The sequence below is a fragment of the Pinus tabuliformis genome, chromosome 2_1, assembly GCF_031772625.1.
Source record: "Pinus tabuliformis cultivar Carrire ecotype Pingquan chromosome 2_1, CPIR1, whole genome shotgun sequence".
Classification (NCBI taxonomy): domain Eukaryota; kingdom Viridiplantae; phylum Streptophyta; class Pinopsida; order Pinales; family Pinaceae; genus Pinus; species Pinus tabuliformis.
Genome location: NC_142299.1, coordinates 104,500 through 126,797, shown reverse-complemented (window position 1 = coordinate 126,797; position 22,298 = coordinate 104,500). Strand labels below are relative to the sequence as shown.

At 38.3% G+C, this 22,298-nt stretch overlaps 1 pseudogene across 1 annotated transcript; it reads left to right on the top strand.

The window, feature by feature from the left end:
• Positions 1 to 5,827: 5,827 nt before the first annotated feature.
• LOC149198386 (enolase 1-like) lies at positions 5,828 to 16,057 on the top strand (annotated as a pseudogene). Its single transcript, XR_016253710.1, has 17 exons — positions 5,828 to 5,982; positions 11,428 to 11,491; positions 11,615 to 11,679; positions 11,966 to 12,013; positions 12,113 to 12,199; positions 12,317 to 12,397; positions 12,678 to 12,779; positions 13,004 to 13,084; positions 13,254 to 13,328; positions 13,411 to 13,473; positions 13,582 to 13,662; positions 14,669 to 14,862; positions 15,056 to 15,106; positions 15,188 to 15,276; positions 15,403 to 15,454; positions 15,596 to 15,652; positions 15,742 to 16,057. The product of XR_016253710.1 is annotated as an enolase 1-like (transcript).
• Positions 16,058 to 22,298: the final 6,241 nt, after the last annotated feature.

Sequence of the window (22,298 nt, the reverse complement as noted above, 5' to 3'; positions counted from 1 at the left end):
AGTTTCCTTTACTACCCTTTCACCATTTGTAAGTATTTCTTGTAGAAAATTTGTCAAATCTGTCTTCAAATCTGTCATGTCTGTCTTCAAATCTGCCATGTCTCTCTTCAAATCTGTCTTCAAATCTATCTTCAAATCGTCCATCTTAGCTTCCATGCTTTTTATTTAGATTCCACGCCATTTATCTTAGCTTCTGTTAGCTTTTGTGAGAGTGACATTTGTTGCACTTGGTCTTGTAATTTTGATATATCATGTAGCATTTCTTCCTCTTCTTCATGAGTCATGCTAGAGCTTTCAGGTTTCTTACTAGGTGTTTGCATTTTCTTTCCTCGGGGCATCAGTTACCGATAATAATGCTCTACTATGCCCTTTGAATTACTTCAAAATAATTTTTCAAACCAAGCTTAAGCAAAAATTTAAAAAAATCTACACACCTTTTTTCACTTTGTAGGAGCTTGATATTGCCTCTGATGTATCTCTGTAATTTCGAATCATCTAGTTCTGAAATTGTGACCTGCAGTAGCCCTCTGTGTCCTCTTTCCAATGCCACCAGTATGATCCAAATTGGATTCTCCAAGGAAGAATTATGCCAAATCTCCCACAGTGACCTGATTATAGACTAGTTCAGTAGAGCGAACTTGTACGACATGCCACGTGTCCCTGTTTCGACCATTGGCTTGAAAAATATACACAAGAAACTACAGTCCGTCCTCTTTCTGTACCTTCTTACAAAACTTCAATCTGATGCTCAGAGAGAAAGTTATGATGATTTTCCCAGGTCACCTGTTTGGAATGTAATTCAGGAGTCTGCAAAAAGACCAACTTCCTCAAATCATATCTCTGCAAATATAGCGCGAAAAGCTCTGAAATTCGGACCCAAGGTTCAGTGCGATTTCGTCTCAAATGGGTTTTTTTTTTTCGCTTCTGAAACATCGCAGAAAAAAATTTATAGCGAAAATGCCACGATGACCTATTTGGAGCAGCGAAACCCTAGAATCCAAAGCTCTGATACCAAATGTTATGAAACCAGCTCACAAAAAGATAGAAAAGATAGATCAACGCCTTAGAATTCAGCCTCTTCGAGGGGTAACCTCCTTTACATTACACAAATTAATGATTCTTTGATGACTCAAATGACAAAACCTCCTTTCTATATATAGGAGTCTAAGGAGTCACAATATAACCCAACCGACCTAACAATAATAATATAAAGGCACAAAAATAACAATAGAGGGATTCTATGGAGCACAGTAATAACAATATGGAGACAATATGGGCACAACAATATTAATAAGGGATATAACTCTAATAGTAATGGGGTAATCACTAGTATTATAGGGACCTAACACTGATTCTTTACTTGCAGTCTCCGTACCCAGTTGTATAACTCCTCTGGGAATTTACACCAGAAGATTTCATAATGATCACTTGCAGCTTCCGAGTACAAAATTTCTTCGTTCACCTTAGAGATAGACCGGCTTCGAAGGGTAGCTTGTTGTGATATGAACTAATCCACGAGGATGTCCCACTAGTCCTGTATCTCCTTCTTAAAGATCCTTAATACCATATTTTGAACCACTTCTCTTGATTTCAGGTCGCGACAATGGAACCATTTGTTGGCACAAAAATGTCATCAGGGATGAGACCTTGGGTTTGGGCACAAGGGGCCAACAAGGCTCCACTATAGTCTGGGACAACGCCGACATTTTCACCTTACTGAAAGGGCAAGGAGTCTCACCCGAGGCGTGCCACGACCAAAGCCAGGAAGGGCCGGAAGAGGTATCAAGGAAGATTTAAGCAATAACCATCAATAGCTTATGGAGGTCACCTTTCTAGCACATTCATTGCAACATCATACTACCATTGTCACTATAGCCACTAAGCTAATACTTGTTTATTAAATTTTTAAATAGGCATGCAAACCATAGAGATACATAGAACCACAGTATGAAATCTGAACTACTTCATTCATTAACATTCATATAAAAGAGGGTTCAATACAAATTACACAAGGCACGAAGCGTGTTCATAAAATACATGGAATGGCCTACTGTCAGGATTTCTTAGATCTAAAGCTAAGACTCGTCCTAGCCTTTCTACAACTGCTCAGGCCCTCGAGATCCTGTTCCTCTGCTCCTCTGACCTCTACCAACACCAACTGCTTCCCTTTGCCATCTTCTATTTTTTATCCTTTCTCTCTTCGTCCCCACGGCTACTTCTACTCGGCTGACTCTGCCCTCGACTTCTTTCTATTTTCTCTCCTGCTTGCTCAACTGTTTCTGTTCCTTTCTGCCACTTTGTCGCAACTGCCTGTTTACTCTACGTTCATGTGTCTGTCCCTTGTTGTCATCTTTGCAACTCGACCGTTGCCCCCACCACCTGTTCTCAGCCTTCGTTCTTGCAAAACTTCAAAATTCAAACGAAGGCCCTAACAACTTCTTGAAAACTTGAAGTTATATTAATGATTTGGGGGTTTGATTCTTCAACTTCGGTATCTTTTCTAATTTCTACAAATCGATCTCTATTATTTCTAGGCCTAATTAGTCCATTCATATAAACATGACAAGAGATTGTGAAAACTCAACAGAGTGAACGCACAAATTCTTACCTCTCATCTTATCACTTTCACTCCTCCATGTCCTAAATGTTTATATTGCAAACTAGATAAAAAAATCCAAGATAATCTTGTAAATCTAAATCTAACTCTTGATGCGCTTCCACAAAAAGGCACCTAAAATGTCTGTCTAATTTATTGGCATAAATTAGGACATAATCTTTTAATCAATTTGGGAATTCGTAAACATTGAAGCACACTACCATATGTAGAGAATTAGGCTTAGATTCACTGTCGCTTTCAACAAATGAAAAAAATTTCTTAGGTTACCTATTCAAAGAAAGTTAGAATTAGGATGTGAAGGTACACTTTAGCAATAAGGATCTAAAATTATATAAAGAAAGCACGAAACAAAACTACAATCTAACGATCCAAACTGTAGAAAGGAACTAATCTTATCAACCTACACTACTCAAGCTTATGATGAAAAAATATCATGTTGTGAGGTGGAGTGTGCTTTTCAATTGTGGAAATGGAAGGCCCACACAACAATGCTTCATTCACTGATGTAGGTTATCGTTTGGATAAGAAATTCTAGCACACTTGTTGAAAGTAAAATTAAGGCACAAAACTCACTTAAAATTACTTGATTGATCAAGTATTCACTTTTGTCTTATAGGTAGAAAAATAGGTCGTGTTGTCTTTGGCTTACTCCCTCAAGTGGCTCAATGACTTGCAATATTACTCTGATGAATCCTTAGTCTTTACTGTCATCATCATTAAGGTTAATTTTAAGTGTTAAAAATGAAATAAAATCTTCAGAAATGAGAGCAATGCCTGATGCAACTTTAGCTTGATTGGTTATGCACACATTAGGATATTTTCTAGTAGACAAACTCTCCTAATGTTTTACCTAGTCTTTCAATAAACTTGCTTCTTAAAATTAGTGACTATTCTATGGAAAATAGACTTAATTTGTTCATGAACATCAATTAAACTATGATAACCAATGAAGTAACCAAGCTTGTGATTTAAATAAGGAATTATGAACAAGTATAAATAAGAAAAGCACAAACATTAGTGTATGAACAAGATAATTAAAATCAAATGAAAATAGGGACTTGCTTTCACATGAAAGCATGAACATGAAAGAAAAATAACAGAGAAATATATATCAACATCCATAACTATGCACAATAAAGAAAAGAGTGTACAAGCTTAGACAATGGGTGCAATCCAATGCCTTAGTTTGCACACTTGAGACTACCGGTTAATAAAACTCAACGAATTTGCATGTAATGAAAGTGAATCTTGAAACTGAGCTTCAATGAAGTTTTTCGAATATAAATATCACAATAGAAATCACAAAGTTTGAAATCTAAAGATGTCTTTCAAACTTCACTAGCTTGTCATTATACATAAAAAACAAAACCAACTACTGATAATCCTCTTTTGAGCCAACCAATTGCTATTCTAAACATTAATTTGGATGGGATTCGACCCCTACAATGGCCAAAATCAAGGAAAAATCATGACCTCTAAGATTTGGGTGGATTTTCTCCTCAAATCTATGTTTTTGCTTGCTGACCAACCACATTGACTGGGGTTATGTGTGGCTTTTCTCATTGAAATAGTAGGAAACTCACCATCTAGGGAACAAAGAGAACAAAACCCATGTCCCCGGTATCGCCCAACTCGCATGTAAATAACTCAACAAATGAGGAATTACAAAAACACATTATTTCTTGTAAAAATCTGGTAAAAGTGAATTACAATGCATACAATTTATTAAATTCAAAAATTAAAAATAAATGGTAAAATACCTTTGGAAATGTTTTATTAGTCAAAAGAGAAGCAAAAAATGGTAAAAGAGATGGAGGATAAGATTATTTATGCCAAAATATGGTCTATTGATATGACAACTTTTCACCAAACTATGACAAAAGTTTGATGTCGGGAGTTTAAGGCTACACAACAATGGTAGAGTATGCCCCTCTCAGTCTACCAATGAACACATAACTTCATCGATTTAAAGTAATACCAAGTAAAATAAAACTAATAGAAATATTGCGATATATGATATGGTTTGCGGTGGATTACATGCTAAGTGCTAAATGAACCAAATTGAATGCTTAGAGACAAGGGAGGAAAGGCGTAGGGGAGCATGGGAGTAGACACCAAGAATTTCATTTGAATAATGTGGGTAATTCGACCAGTGGGTTAGGTGGTGGCATTAATGTTAATGCATGTCGACACCAAAGACAATGCAAGGTAAACTGCTGGAGAAACTTTGACGAGAAACGAGGGAAGTTACAACTTGAGGTGAAACAAAGATATAGTAAAAGGAGCCCATGGAGAGTTGAAGGTATGAAATTCAAGGAGTAGTTAGGTAGCCAGAAGATGGAAAAACACAATCACAGAAAGTCAAAAACGTCTAATGGATAATCTATGCCTATAGTAATTAGAGTTATAATATTTATAGTTACTGTTGTTTCTGCAATAACCTAGGACAATAATCTCAAAAGCATAATTACATTCATGAAGAATTTAGTCACACTTAACTTGTTATATTCCTAATCTAAAAAACCAAAACACTCGAATTTAACATATATGCATACACAAAATCAAACATATATATTTTCTCCTTAAAAATTATAAATTTAAATATAAAAGAAATAAAATATATACACTTTCATAAATTAAATAATCAAATCATTGTTGAAATATAAAATTAAATTATAATGATTAAATAACATTAAATTAAATTACATAAAATATACTATACTCATAATATCCCAACCAAATTTACATGGGTCCAAGCTAGACTCATGCTTAAAGATTTCCCCTTATTCATAAACTAACTTTCTAAAGATGTAATGGACTCTAGGCCAAGTGCACATGGTTTTTGGGGTTAGAAAATATGCGCTAAGTTTTTAAGATGTAATGGACCCTAGGTCAAGTGCACTGGTTTTTGGGTTAGAAAATATTCTAGCGCACTTGGTTTGAATGGATAGCCGTGATGCATCCAAATTTAAATAAAAGTCCCCATTTTTACTAAATACTAAAAACATTTTATTATTTTAATAACAAATAGTTTGAGAAGTCCCAAACCACAAAATAAAAATATTAAGAGAATATGCTGAATGTCTATCTGATATACTATTTTTCATCCAATGGTCAAGGTTCTCCCACTGTTTGATCTGACCGTTCACGTGGTTCTAAGTCGGTAGCCTACCCACGAGTCAATGTTCCCCACCCATATATATAGATGATGGAAGGATGTTTGGATGAACAAGGTGTAATTTTCAGTTCAGAAAAACCAATTAGTCTTTGGATATCATCAAGTTAAATCTTCAGAGATCATGGCAACCATCACATTAGTGAAAGCCAGATCGATTTTTGACAGCCGTGGAAATCCCACTGTCGAGGTATGTCGTGCGTTCGACCCTTCGTACTCGTTTCGATAGCTCCAACGCTGGTAAATCATTATTATTTTTGTTGATTTGTTAAAAAATCTGATGCTGGTATTACCAGTCTGTATCACGATTGAGGCGAGCCAAGTTATTTACCTCATATATCTGAAGTGTGATATGTGAATTTTCAAGAGTTGATGGAAGGACTGCTCAGGAATGATCAAGTTTGATCTTTTGTAGTGATCGGTTTTATTTACTTATCTTTTGTTTGGTTGGATGTTGTTTGGAGACCCACTCCCGAAGGTCCCTGGGGATTTATTTCGGTTTAGGTGTCGGTTCTGGGGTGTGTCTATTCCATCAAAACCGCATGGAATTTTTCGCAGGGCTCTATTCTTTGTTTGGATGGGGAAGACCAGAACGAGCTTGGAACTTTGGGGAACGGCTTGATACTCTGTCTACCCCCCTCAAGGGTTCACTGATGAACTGGGTTTTTGTATTTGTAGAGTTCGTGGAATTGTTTTGTGTTTCTGATGTTGGTTCTTGTTGCTGCGTCTTAGATTCATTTGAAATGTTTTTTTTTTTGCATTTGTTAATAACCATACAGTGGTTTGAGGATTTTGATACATAGCCTAAGGGCTTTTGCTTTAAACCCCTATAAATATACCCATCCCAGATTTCTCTGAGTCCATTAGCCAGTTTTGTAATTCTTTATAATCTGCGTGGAATCCATCTGTTGTGTAGGCTGACAATGCCACCCATTGATACCGAACTGAAAAGTTTTTGGTTTAAACCCCTGTAAATCTAACTGTGCCAGATTCCTCCAAGAGTCCACTTGTTCGTATCTTAACTCTTTATGATCTTTGTGGGGTCCATCTGTTTTGTAGGTTGACAGTGGCGACCAAATATCCACAACGTAACACTTCCTCCCAGAGTTTTATAACCAAAAAACCACAGTGATCTAGGAAATTTCACAATTAAGCTATTTAATGACACATAAAATCTCGCCTTCGATTAAAGTCTGGTCAAATTTGATTGTTGATTTATATACACTAAGAAAATGTTCCATATGTTCATTGCTTTGGTGTACAGTCAGTGTAATTATATCACAACCCTTATGCCTGGTGTGAAGCTAATGAGCCTAAGACAGAATTCCCTGCCTTCAGCAAAGCTATTGTGCCCAGAACTGAGCAAGTAACCTTTTGGTGGGCCTTTTCTGTCTTGCTTTGCACTTAGGGAATACATCTTAGGCTGCTGGCATATTCTAATATCTATGATATTGCAGCTAAACCCATAGCCTTACTGTGGTATCGATTTTATGCTTGAACCTGGCCTTGCCCAGTCATCAAGAGAGCAGGTCATTTGTAAAGTGGTCCACTGGCCAATGGCAGGCCCTGAGTTTGTTTCCTGGCTTTTCTAAAATTTCACTTGGTATCATTATCATGGTTGTGGCTAGGGATTTCCTATCCCTGGGCCTAAATGAATATGTGTTTAGCGATGGGATTTCGTAGTGTCTATCCACACCTAAATATGGTATTGTGACCTTGTTCAGTATCAAGATGCAATGCATGTTTGTGGCAGAGTTATCATGCAATGGCAAAATAAAATCTCGCTTTCGATTAAAGTCTAGTCAAATTTGATTGTTGATTTATATACACTAAGAAAATGTTCCACATGTTCATTGCTTTGGTGTACAGTCAGTGTACTAATTATATCACAACCAATTACAACCCTTATGCCTGGTGTGAAGCTAATGAGCCTAAGACAGAATTACCTGCCTTCAGCAAAGTTATTGTGCCCAGAACTGAGCAAGTAGCCTTTTGGTGGGCCTTTCCTGTCTCACTTTGCCCTTATGGAATACGTCTTAGCCTCCAGGCATATTCTAATATCTGTGATATTGCTGCTAAACCCATAGCCTTACTGTGGTATCGATTTTATGCTTGAACCTGGCCTTGCCCAGTCATCAAGAGAGCAGGTCATTTGTAAAGTGGTCCACTGGCCAATGGCAGGCCCTGAGTTTGTTTCCTGGCTTTTCTAAAATTTCACTTGGTATCATTATCATGGTTGTGGCTAGGAATTTCCTATCCCTGGGCCTAAATGAATATGTGGTTAGCGATGGGATTTCGTAGTGTCTATCCACACTTGAATGTGGCATTGTGACCTTGTTCAATATCAAGATGCAATGCATGTTTGTGGCAGAGTTATCATGCAAGGGCAAGCCCTTGGTTTGTTTCGTAGCATGTCCAAAGGTTCACACTTTCCATGACTGTTTCTGACTGGCTTCTTAGTGAGGAAGCACACCATAAAGTTTACGATTTTGCTGTGAAACTTGCATCCCTGTTGAAGACTGCCAACATAGGTCAATGGCAACCACAATTTATCCAATTGTTTTTTTTGTTTTGTTTTGAGGCACTAAACCACAGGAATATAAATTTATTGCATATCTATTTCTCAACGTAATATGTTCAATTTTTCCTGCATGATCTTTACAGGGTCCGCCTCGTACAAGACAATACCTTATTTTGCCTTATTAGTTGCCTCAAGTGCTACTCTCTTCCACTTGACCATGTTGACATTGTACTCAATGGAAATTGGAATGTTACATTTTCCATTTACTTGTAGGATTACTGTGCATTCATTTAATGGAAATATGTTTGATATCTTAAAATGCCCCTTGTTATGTTTTATTCGTTCTATATAGCTTGAATAACTCATTAAGAATTGGTTTAGAATCAGGTCTTCTGATTCACTTTCTTATTTTAACGTATAAACGTTTATGTCTTATTATTGTTTCTTATCACTCTTTCCAGCTCTAGAGGATGCAAAATCCTTCATGGCAACCATTGCTTTCAACCAAGCTTATCAATCATATGAGCTTCATTATTGCAAAATCTTTTGTTCTCATTGCTTTCAACCAAGCTGATCAATCATATGAGCTTCATTATTGCAGAATCTTTTGTTCTCTTTTAAATACATTTGTTGGGCTATATTGTTCTCAAGCAAAGTAGAGTGCTTTTGACGATTGGTTCTGTATTTCTATGTAATTTGTTTGACTAGAACAAAGGGCATGAAGTGGTTCAACTTTATTAGTTGGACATTTAATAGATAAAGCAATATTATTCCAGTTGGACAAAGGCCAATTCCAGTTGCTTGGTTTTTTAATTTAAAGCATGACGGAACTGTCGGGTTGACTGCGGCATCGACATCGTTTCTCGCGGAGTTTTTTGGTTCTTTCTGCGTTCCCCCCTGAGCGCACTCTGCCGCACTGACTCTCCCTTACACCTTGCAGACGGACCCTAGATCGAATCCCGTTTGTGCCTCCTACCGACAGTTTAATATGGGTGACGAGGAGTTGGTTGATTACGAGGCGGACCCCATGCCGCATCAGGATATATGGGCACATACAAGGAGGCCACAATTGATACCGCGGAGCGTTGCGACAATTGCCCCGTCTCTGCATCCACATTTGTCTTCTACAGGTAAAAACAAAGCGCCGGTACACACTCCCGCGGACTCCTTGCTCCTTGACTGCCCTCCTCTCTCCCCCGCGACGGCACAGCTCTTGGGCTCTTGCTTCCCTAGCTCTCCATCCCTTGACGCCTCTCTCCAGGACCACATCCGCCCTGTATTACCTCCGCCTCCTCCGCCTCCGCCCCCATCGAGCTCCCACTCTCCTTCAGTATCATTCATGCCGCAGGCACATCAGCCTTCCAGCCACCCCTCTGCATCCGTTTTCCCTGGCTCTAGCTATTCTACCCCTCGCACTACGATACATTCTGGCTGCTTCACTACCCCGCCTCTTCCGGTGCGTTCCGCTGCATCCGCACAGCACAGTACCTCTGACCCGTGTCGCAACCTGCTGAAGGGTATACCATTTGGAAAACGCTCTGAGAAGGTGACCAAGGGACGCTGCCTCCGGTCCATTGATCCTGACTACAACATCAATTTGGGGCCTGAAGATCCACTTCCGGACGTTATGGATGCGGCTCGAAAAGTTCTGGTGGGCAGAGTCAGGGGTCGAACATACTCCGCGGAGAGACTCAAGCTTTGGGTGAACGAGATTTGGGGGTCTTTCTTCAAAGAACTCCCGGAGATTATGGTGCTAACAAGGGGTTGGTTTGCCCTACACTTTCAGAGGCCCGAATACACACAGTGGGTTCTCACCCAATACTGGCATATAGAGCTCGCTCCGGTCCTGCTCAAACGGTGGGATCCCCTTTTCGATCCAGAGCGTGAACAACTGGGGGAAGGTCCCATTTGGGTTCGACTACCTGGGCTACCTTGGCAATTCTGGAATCAATATACCTTCAAAAAAATTGGGGACACTCTAGGCACTTACTTGGAGCACGATAGGTCATATGAGAAGTCAGGTATTAGGACTATGGCACGAATTCTAGTCCATATGGATATCAGGCCCGGACTGGTGGAAAAGATCACTCTGAATCACAATCATGTCTCTCGCAAACAGCCCCTTGATTATGAGGGAGTACCATACCGCTGCAGGAGGTGCCACAAAGTTGGGACAAGGATTGCCGACTGATATCGAGGGTGATTTCTGAGGACTCCAAAGGACCCCGTCAACAGGCTACTGTGAATCAAAATGATGGAGAGATCTTTCCTTCGGAGGGTGCACAGATTCAACAGGAGATCCCTACCATGAAGAAGGGGGACAGCGCTACAAAAATTGCTCGTAGCAAGGACTCGGCTGCACCTGGACCGCCACGGACCCGCTCGAAGACCGCTGTGAAGGCTACTAAACCGGCCGTGACTGCACCTACTCGATCGGGGAAAGAAATACAACTGCTGACCGGCTCTCGAAAGAAGCGGCGGATCGCCCTCTAGGAGATTGGATGATCGAAGAATACAGTCCAGATGGGATGCACAGGTTCTACCACCGCCCCTACGTTGATGGTCTACAACAAGGGGACATCCTCCCCTTCTGAAATTTTGATACACTTGTCTATTTTCTGTATTTAACGGCATGGCTCTGATAGACGCTATTTTGTTTAGTAATTGACCAGAGGTATATACACCTCATTTTTGCATATTATAGAACATTTATGTAATACTGTTAATTTTGTAATGGATACAGCCCCATCGTATCCATAGAGACACCTATGGGACAGATTTTATGTAACTTACTGAACAGTGGTAATACCACGCTATTGCATATGCCTTGGCATCTACAGCATGTAATCTCTATTATACCTCTTAATAGAAATTACAAACTCTATTTTCCCCGGAAAAAATTTAAAGCATGACTTTTTGGTTTATTGGAACTAGTTGTGATAAAAACTATTTGTTGCTGCAGTTTCTCTGTATGTTTGCCTAGCAATACATGAGAAAAAGGTTTAAAACAAAGAGATGTATTCAATATATAGGCTTTCTTTTGCTCCTGTTTCCCTTCTTGATCAATCTCCCTGAATTGTGGTCTCAATTGAATTCTCTTTATTTGATATCCAGGTCGATATTTATCTTTCTGATGGTTATCTTTCCAGAGCTGCTGTTCCAAGTGGTGCTTCCACTGGTAAGTTTGAACTATAAGTTCCGTGAACGTAAATTACTAAATAGGCTATAATTATGCCTCATATTTGGATTTATCTACATACAATGTGTTTGGATGGTTGATTTGGTGATGTTATTCAAACAGGTGTGTATGAAGCACTGGAGCTTCGTGATGGAGGGAAGAACTACATGGGAAAGGGTGTTTCAAAGGTGTGCTATAGGCCTTAAATTATTTAATCTAATGACATTGTAGTAATAGACGATATAAGTAATCCTTGGGAAATCGGTTTCCTAACTTGATCCAATTTATTTTTCCTTTGGTGGGTCCACACTAAACTAACATACTTTCTGTTTGGCCATGCAATTTTCCTTTTGTGTATTGGTGAATGTTTTTGGTTGAGTGAAGTAAATATCTATTGTCTTTTATTATGTCTTAGTATGTACAGCTAGTTCGCAGAGCCAATTTGAAATCCATTTTGGTTTTTTTGTTTGGCAGGCTGTTGAAAATGTAAATAAAATTATTGGACCAGCTCTTATTGGCAAGGTATGCAAAATGCTTTAATAATTGGCACTCACCCTTGCCATATTTTTGGATTTTGTCTTGGTATTATTATTCAATAGAAGTTAATCTTTATGTTTGCAGGATCCAGTAGATCAGACTGGAATCGATAACTTCATGGTACAGGAGCTTGATGGAACTCAAAATCAATGGGGCTGGTGCAAACAAAAGGTGTCCATGTCATTTTGGTGCTGTTATTTTATATTTTTAAAATCTTTGATTAACTTATTTGATCAGGTTCATACAAAATATTTGCCTGAGTATTTTGATGTCCGTGAATTTGACCAGCTTGGAGCAAATGCTATATTAGCTGTATCTCTTGCTGTTTGTAAAGCAGGGGCTTATGTTAAGAAGATACCTCTTTATCAGGTGCTTTTTCTTCTTCTGGCCTTGGAATCTTTTGAAATAATTGTGAAATGTTTCTGAAGTTATAGTTGAAATTAGTTTTATGTAGTTCCAATCTTTTTGGAGGGTGTTATTTTATTTAAAGGTATCGTTAGCTGGAGGATGTTTTGCAAGGTTTTAATGGTGTGTTTCCTGTACGTTTCCAATGTATAGTGTCTGTGGGATGCATCTTGTGTACAGTGATATTGAGAGAAGATATAGTAATGTCATTGGGAGGTACTAATCTTATAATAATGCAATGCAGCATATTGCAGACATTGCTGGTAACAAAACTTTGGTGATGCCAGTACCTGCTTTCAATGTCATCAACGGAGGTTCACATGCAGGAAATAAACTGGCAATGCAGGTATATATCTTTGATTTACATGGGATTTATGACTGTAATTTAAAATTACAAAACTATTTTTTGTCTAGGTTTTATTGAATTTTATCCAAGCCATCCATGTAATGGAATCATACCTTTCAAGTGTAAGAGATCAGGTGTTCATAAATGTACTTTTGAGCATAGATAGTAGTTACTGAAATTTATCAGAGTCTAATCTAGATGTTCATGGTAATGGTGTAATGCAGGAGTTTATGATTCTACCTGTTGGAGCTTCTTCATTTAGAGAGGCCATGCAGATGGGTTCAGAAGTTTACCATCATTTGAAGGCATGCTTATGCTCCTTCAATATGTTGTTGTTCTTATTTGTTTGATAAAAGAAGTTTGAACACTAAATTTATGGAGAATATGTGCATAATCTACTTCCACTTTTCTGCCTTAATTTTTCTGCATTGGCAATTTTTTGGTAAAATTTCCCAATTTTTGTGGATCCTCCAGGCTGTAATTAAGAAAAAGTATGGTCAAGATGCAACAAATGTTGGAGACGAAGGAGGCTTTGCTCCAAACATTCAGGTGCTTCATTGAATTAAGAGCGAATTTGAAACTATGAATTTTTTTTTGTAATAGTATTAAATGTTATTGCTTTGAAATGCAGGAGAATAAAGAAGGCCTTGAGTTATTGAAGATTGCCATTGAGAAAGCAGGCTATACTGGCAAGGTTGGCATTTTTAAGTTCTATTCTTTTCCATTGTGGACTTTTTATTGACTACAATGTTGAGTTTAGTAACTTATAAATGGTAAAGGCTAATGTTGTTTCAATTGGCAGGTTGTTATTGGCATGGATGTAGCTGCTTCTGAGTTCTACACTGAGAAGGATCAAAAGTATGATTTGAACTTCAAGGAGGAGGTGGGTATTTATCTTGCATTAATACCAATGTATCTAGTGCTACTGCTCGCTCTATTATTAACATTCACATTGACTCGTCTGGACTTTATTTAAATTAAAAAAGATAATTTCAATGGATGAAGAAGGACCAGGACCAGTACCGCTTGAGTTTTACCCCTCTTACCTTACAAACAAAAAATTCTCTACTTAAAATTTAACAGAAATTCATTACCTTCTGCAACCGGGTCAACTTCTTCATGACAAATTAGATAATTCTACCATGAGTAGAGTTTGGGATATATTTGGCACTAGCAATCCTGACTTTGGTATGCTATTCACTTTAAAACCCAAAACGTTTAGAGTCATTCTGTAGTGAAACATCTTTATGCGTGGTTTGTTAACTTGGTCTCTGTCTCACTATCTTTAGGTAGCTTCAACAGTTGATCAGGGTCCTGCAGTGTGAATCAGAGTGTGAATTATTGCATTTCCAGCAACCATTACTGATGGGCCACACAGTAGTGCCTATTGTTGAGCTTTGAGCTTTGCATTGTAGGATATGTAATTTAGTAGCATTTCAGCTATGTCTTCTATAGTGCTCTCATTGTTGCATGATTGGACCGAGATAAGTGAGGAGCAGATGTCTCTCTCATTAATAAAGTAAAATGGAAAAGATTGAATTCTGACTTGTAATGTTAAAAGTAAAAAAGATGAGCCATTTAACAATTGCAGCAATTTTAAAACTAATAGACAATAAATAAAAGATATCCCATCTATCTTAATCTGAGATTAATTAAAAAAATAAAACAGCATTGTGTAAGTATACTCTCGTTCAAAGAATAGAGAGACGTCTACCTCCCATCTTGAATAAATCTAAATTTTTGAGGTTGCATAGATTCTGGAATTATTATTACATGTAAATTTCTGTCAATGTCTAATGCATTATTGCATAATTAGTTGATAGCAACACGAAATTATGTTATTTATTTGGATAAAATTGTCTTATTGCCTTGAAATTGGGTCGCTGCAGAATAATAATGGTAGCCAGAAGATATCAGGATCTGAGCTGATCAAGCTTTATGAATCGTTTATTGAGGATTATCCAATTGTATCTATAGAGGACCCATTTGATCAAGATGATTGGGCTCACTATGCACAATTTACGGCCACAATTGGGAGAAGGTGCAAATTGTTGGGGATGATCTATTGGTGACAAATCCAAAGGTATTTACTTTGGCACCTGCTTCCAATTTAACCATTCACAGTTTTATTGGCCAAACCCGTTCTTCAGAATATATACTTGGAGTTGCATGTCTTCGGTTGGAATCATCTTTTGGTGCCGACAGAAATCATCATCATCGTCTTTCTTCCATTTTTCTTTCAATTGTCATTGACATATGCACATGTACTGGTGCAGCGTGTTGGAAAGGCAATCAATGAAAAATCTTGCAATGCTCTTTTACTGAAGGTAAATAGATTGACCCTTATTCGTTATATTTGTTCCGATGTGACCTATGATGGCTAATACTCTTTTTGCAACCTGTTGTAGGTGAACCAAATTGGTTCTGTTACTGAAAGTATTGAAGCAGTAAAAATGTCCAAACGTGCTGGATGGGGAGTGATGACAAGCCATCGCAGGTATTGACTCAGTGCTGTTTTTTCAGAGTCCGTTTCTACTTATTACTGTTTTTCCAAGTATGTTTCTACTTAACGCTGTTTTGAAATCGTGTATTTTTTAATGGTTCTCTCATTGCGCTTATGCAGTGGTGAAACAGAAGACACCTTTATTGCAGATTTGGCAGTGGGCTTGGCCACGGTAATGTTCATTTTCTAGTATTTGGTTGCTATAAAGTTTTGAGAGACTAGTAAGTTCACGATGTATCGAGAGTTTCATGTGAAACCTTTAAGGTAATTAAATTCACTTCTGATTTACAAGAGTTGTTGTCTGCATCTTCAGGGCCAAATCAAGACAGGTGCTCCTTGTAGGTCTGAGCGACTTGCTAAGTATAATCAGGTGCTTTTATAGTCCGCTCTTCTGATTTTTCTGGAATCAGTTATTTGTGTTGTCATTTACTTACAGAGTCTTTATTGTTGCCTCTGCAGCTTTTACGAATTGAGGAGGAACTGGGGTCGGCAGCAGTGTATGCAGGCGCAAGTTTCCGCAAGCCCGTGGAGCCGTACTAAAGAGAAATGTTTTCTCATCCTCGAGAATGTTTTTTTGATGTTTAGGATTGTGAGGAAATAAATATGTTTTGGCATCTTCGAGATTGTTTTACTCGATTTTGCTCGGTGAGATCCTTCTAACGGGGATAAATAATATTCTGTATTTTCCCCCTGGTTTCTTTATATGAAAGGGCAGAGGAAAATTTTGGATGCTGAAAATTCTTGTGAAATAAAAAGTAGTATATTTTTTTGCCTAGTATGTTTATTGCAGTGGCACTTTTTCTTGGTAATTTTTGGGGTTGTCCAGATTACATACCAGAGCAGATTGTTGTTCTCTGCAAAATGTTTTTGTGAACATTTCTAATGAGGGTGCTAGAATGATCAATCAATTAGACTTTTTTGATGTGTCTTGATATTTCCTTTATAATGGTCAAAGCAGATTGTTCTGTTAAAATTTTTTTATTTTGTGAAGGTTTATGATGATGTTGTTTGAATGTTCAATCGATTTATATTCAGTCTTTTGAGATTGTGTTAACATTAGCTTTATATTGTTCGACATAGCGTTTATTTTGGCATTGATTATATATCATTTTGGCAAAGAAGCGCACTAGAGATCCAAGTGGTTGTTCTGTCGAGCAGCAACATTGATTATTAGCTAATGAATCTCAGGGCTTGTCTGGGATTCACATGTTCCGGAAGCATGTGCTACCAAAATGTGTATGCTTTCTGTTCTCTGTTAAATGTCTTGAAATTTTTTAGCAACTTGAAAGAACATGGAAAAAAAATGCTGAGGATAGACACCAAATAGTGCCCTACTTTTACTCTTCTGGACCACTACTTTTACTTTTTTACTATTGAGTGTAGATGCTATAGGGATGGGCAAATATTACCTACTTTTACTCTTTTGGACCACTACTTTTACTTTTTTACTGAGTGTAGATGCTATAGGGATGGGCAAATATTGCCCTACTTTTAACTCTTTTGGATCACTACTTTTATTTTCTTTGCACTAGTTTTACTTTCTAAATGTCATTATTTCCTAATATATCTCCAACTTTCAGATAAGTGTTATTGGTTTAACCCAAATATTGTGATGTTTTATTATAACCTAGGGTTGTCTGTTGGTGATATAGGTGAAAGGAGTGTTTGATGCAAACAAGTTTTATAGTTGTAATGGCTTTTGAAGTAGCCAAGAAGTAAGAAGGTTGAAGTAGTTGCAAATTGTATTAATAAGACCAGGTTATGTGAGGTGTTACAAGGTTACAAATTCCTTTTTTTTACAATTCCATCAAAACTCAAAACAAATGCCACCACCGCATTCAACCCGACGAGAGCTTTTTGATGATATAAATTTTATCTCAATTTTGACTCTTGGATTGAAATGGTGCAGGATCTATGTCATCATGGCGCTATCACGTCACATATATGTGTGTCCTATGTGGCAGTGCCATGTCAACATGATGGGTGTCCATGTCATTAGTGAGTCTTTATGTGGCATCCACATGACCCTTGTCAAATCTATGCGGCATTGCCATGTGAACTCGGGTGTTGAGGTCCACTATGTCCTCTCCCAATGTGCTTTTTTTGTGTAGAGGCCCACTAAGTCCTCCCCCAATGTGCTTTTCCCTTTTCCCATTATATTTGCTCTGTTAACAATTTGGTGTTTCAATGTTGTATTAGATCTTACAATCCCCATACCCCCATATCTATGGACCCATCTCTCGAGCAATGTATTCAACGCACGACACATTGGATGATATTTGGCTAACCATAGATTTGGACCCTCACAAAGGTTTATGCCCTCATCCACATTCAAATCCTTAGATCTACAGATGTTAAACTTTGTCATGAGGCAATTCGACCCTCTTTGCATCTGGCCTCTATAAATGGGAGCGTGCCCTTGTCCCTCCTGAATCTCAAATGCTTAGATCCAACTTTCATTTGAAAATGATCTAACTTGCTTACATCTAGATATGTGCAAGCGGTGTTAACCTCGCTTGACTTTGGATCCCAAATGTGAGAACAATTGACAACGAGATCAGGTCTTAGATGGGATTCAACTTCCACATAGCCATGGTGGCCCTTGTTACCATCGGAGCCTTGGATCACTAGATGTGATCTACTATGAGGAGATGAATTCGGTCCACAACCCCAAACACTGGATGTCTGAATATAAAAGGTGTTTAATAGGATTAGATGAATTCGGTCCACAACCCCAAACACTGGATGTCTGAATATAAAAGGTGTTTAATAGGATTATTCGACTTGATTTTTCAGTACAATTGATATAAGCACTTTATTTCTAAACTATGGTAATTATTTGTGAATATATATTATAGTTTTTTTAAAACTTTCATAAGCAATCACACATCGGAAAGTTAGTGATAAGTGTGTATGTAAAATGAAAAAGTTCAAGAGTATTTTATACCCAATATACCCAAGAGACATGTCCCTTGAATTTAATAATGTCTTTTGTAAGAGAGATATGTTAGAGATATGTATGTGAGAGATATCTTGTTCAAGTCGTTCCAATGCAAGCCGAGCTTGTGCCAATTTTTCCTGAAGATTCAGTGTAATGGGGTCATGGTCTGTCATGATGTCTTTGGCTTGTGTACCCGTCTGAGTGCTTATGCTATGAGAAGGGGTTTGTTTTTCTTTATTATGGGAGGTCCAAACCTCCGTTTGAGTGCCCATGCTATAAGAGGGTACATCTTCTGTTTATACTTCTTTGTTGTGGGAGGTCCAATCCTCTCTCTGAGTAGCTACGTCTACTAACTCTGCATGTTGTTCCTCTTGAGTGATGACTGTTTGAGTAGGTATGGGCTCAGTTTGAGTTCCTGTAGCCCTCTCTTCATATAATTCTGTTTGCACAACCTCATTTACTACCTCAGGGGTATTGTTCGGAACCTTTCCCGTTGTGATTTCTTTTATTTTTTTTCGGAGCCTCTTGACCATCTTGTGAAGCTTCTGGTGTTCTTTTCTTAGTTTTTTCAATTTCGTTCTCGCTCTATGCCTTTTCGGAGGAGTAACTGGTTTGCTAATAGTCTCGTTAATAGCTTCTGTCTCTAAAGAGCCTGGTTGTTCACCCTAACTTTGTTTCAATAACACTGTCTCCAGATTGATTATCAGATTCCCGAATAATCTGTCTTTGCTTCCTCTTCTTGGCCTGTGTTTTCTGTGTTTAGACCTTGATGGTTGTTTTCCACTGGGAGTGTGTCACCAGATTGGTTCTCTAATTCCTGCATGACCTCTGTGCCTGTTTCCGCTTCGCGGCTTGTATCTTTTGAGGGAGACAGAACTTTGGTATAGCCAGAATTCCTGGGAGATTGGGTTTCTCCTAAGTCAATATTAAGCAATCCTTCCGCGTGCATGTAAACATTTATGTTGGCTAGGACCTGGGCCATCCTTGTCTCGAAATTGTGCAACAGATCGTCTTGAGAACCCATATTTGGTGATGGTGGAAGTCCTAATTCGTTTCTTTGTTCATCGTCAGAAATCCTTGCTCCTTCCTTAGGTTTCGGTTCAGGGTTATCTTGTCCTTCTAACTCTAGTTGCAAGTCTGGTTCATTTGTTGGGCTAGATAATTCTATGGGTTGACTAGCGCTGCCTTGAGGATTTTTAGATGCTCCTTGTTTTGACTTAAACCTTGTAGATCATCTGTGTTTGTGAGGTATGCTTCCTGAAAGGGAAGTCCTCTTTCTTTTTGGAACAGGGGTAGGAGCTGGTAGGTTTTCACCTCTTCCGAGGGCCAATATTAGATCATCCCAGGTTGATTGTTAATGGGCAAGGTTATGACTAACTATTAACCTGATCAGACAATGGTGGCTAACTACTGTTTCTATGTGTTGAGACCGTCTCAGCCTCTTGGCAGTGTCATGTAGTAATGAATTCAATAGTGCAGGCAAATTAACAGAGCATTTTTTTTTAAAACTGCTAAAAGTTTGAGTTCTGGACAATTCGTGCCAATTCTCCCCATGGCTCTCCGAGGGAAGATCGCCGAATGCCTTTGCCCTTCTTGATTAGCTCCTGTCCTTCGTCCCTAAAAGTCTCCATGGCGTCATGCAACTTTAATCGCTTGCTAGCCCATACTGGTCTTTCTGCCGGCAACCCAAACACTTTTGCTATCACAACATCTGTTATAGTTATTTGTCTATCTCTTACCAAGGATTGTCCATTCTGTAGATGCCATAAAAATTCGATGGCGATTTCCTCATTGGGGGGTTGAAATCTTGTAAAATATGCTGTTCATCCTGCACGAGCTAGAATTTCCCTGGCTTCATCGGAGACAGCCAGTGTTAAAGGTTCTCAGCGCACTGTTCATCCTCTGTGATGCTTGACTTCTGCAAATGACGAGTGTAATGGGGAAAGCACAACAATGAACAACGCCGAGAGATGGAACAATAAATGGTTGTAATGGATGTATCGGGTGATGCTTTATAACATAAATACCGTTATTGATGAATGTTATAATGCCACACGCTCTGTGATCATGGGGTGTCATATTGTTCTACAACATCAAATGAAAAGATGACAGCGCATGCATAAGTACACTGGAGGTCCTTCCCCTCTCTCGAAATGATAGGTCGCCTACGACCGAATGAATGGAAAGACGATGCACTGGCGGCGAAGTACAGGGGTGATGGATTGGGTAATGAAAGTGGCAAGGTACGTATATTAATGAAAAGATCATAAAGGATATTGGAGTAATAAAAACAAGGCGTGTAACGAGAATTATCAATAAGTGATAACATGCCGTGAGGTGATAAGATAAAGAAAAAGGACAGCATACGTAGGAAATAATACTTTACAGTCGTTATTCCACTTAAAACTGTGGTGATTGATTTTAAAAGATTAACTCATGCATAAAGGTTCAAGGTAAGTTAGGGATATAATCTCTCCGTAGAAAAAATAGAAACATAAGAATAGGGCATTATAATAATTATTGATGTAGAAAATAAGACTTCAATACCATAAGCAAAGCTTCTATTGCCTGCAGGCATCCATAGGCTCGACAGAGTTTCTTTCTAACCCTTGGGAACCATGGTCCTCTATGTAGAATTGGGGAAGTGTATTATGATGTCCATAGTAGAGACCAATGTGCTGGCATGGTAACCAGATGAACACATTGCCATTCACTAAAGTGGTCAGGCTGGCTTGTGATAAGACCTCCTGTTCCAAGGACTTTGTTTCTTGATGCATCCATTGGATCATATCCCTGGTGTGGTGGCCATAGTGGGAATACCACTTCGCTCCTTCTTTATGATCATGGTACGCTGGCTCGTGATGAGACCCCATATCCTCCATCTGTGGAAAAAATCATAAAATTGTTAGTGAATAATTTATTTATTTTATTTTTAACACCCCCCCATTTATATATAGAGGGTGGCTCAGTACTCATTAAGAGTAGGGATGGCGGAAGAAGTTTGAACATATCAATAGAAAAAATTATACCCATAATCTTATTGATAATAAACAGAGAGAGTTATACAGGATAGGGGAGAACCAGCATGGTATAAATAATCAATCAATTTGACTTATAGTGGAAAGGAGGACAGTGAAGTGATATAGATAATTATGTCCTCCTTTTTTGATTATCACAAAACAATCTTGTTAAAGATAATAATATTCAAGATATTTGCTTGTTTTAGTAGACTCCATACTTGTTGTCTTTAAATATGTATTGTATTTTTATGCCATAAAGAGGATCATAAAGAGTGAACTGGGATGGTCTAGGGATGATCATGTAAGGGGGAGAAAGGGTGTTCTAAAAAATACTCACAGGGCGCTATTCCTTGAAGGGAACAACAAAATAAAATGCACACAAAAAGTTCTGTTTCCTATAGGGAACAACAAAGAAAAACAGGCACAGAATGCGCTGTTCCTTATAGGGAACAATAGCTATTCTATGTAGGGAAGAGCAAAGGAAAAATACACGCAAAAAGTGTTGTTCCCTATAGGGAACAACAATTGTTCTTTGTAGGGAACAACAAAGGAAAAATACATGCAAAAAGTGTTGTTCCCTATAGGGAACAACCATTGTTCCCTGTAGGGAACAACAAAGCAAAATATATGCAAAAAAGTGTTGTTCCCTATAGGGAACACAAAGAGAATACACACGAAAATCACTGTTCCCTATAGGGAACAACAACTGTTCCCTGTAGGGAACATCAGAGCAAAATATACACGAAAAGTGCTATTCCCTATAGGGAACAACAATGGTTACTTATAGGGAACAACAAAGAAAAATGCACACAAAAAGTGCTATTCCCTATAAGGAACAACAAAGAAAAATGCACACAAAAGTGTTGTTCCCTATAGGGAACAACAACTGTTCCTTGTAGGGGACAACAAAGGAAAACAAGAAAAAACTAATAAACAATCATCTCTACTGTTCTAAGCAAATCCAATCAAATAGAAAAAAAACAGAAAAGCAATTTCATGTACAAGTTTCAAAAAAAATAAATTCTTCACTGGACAAGTGTTGTCGAAGAGTTGCC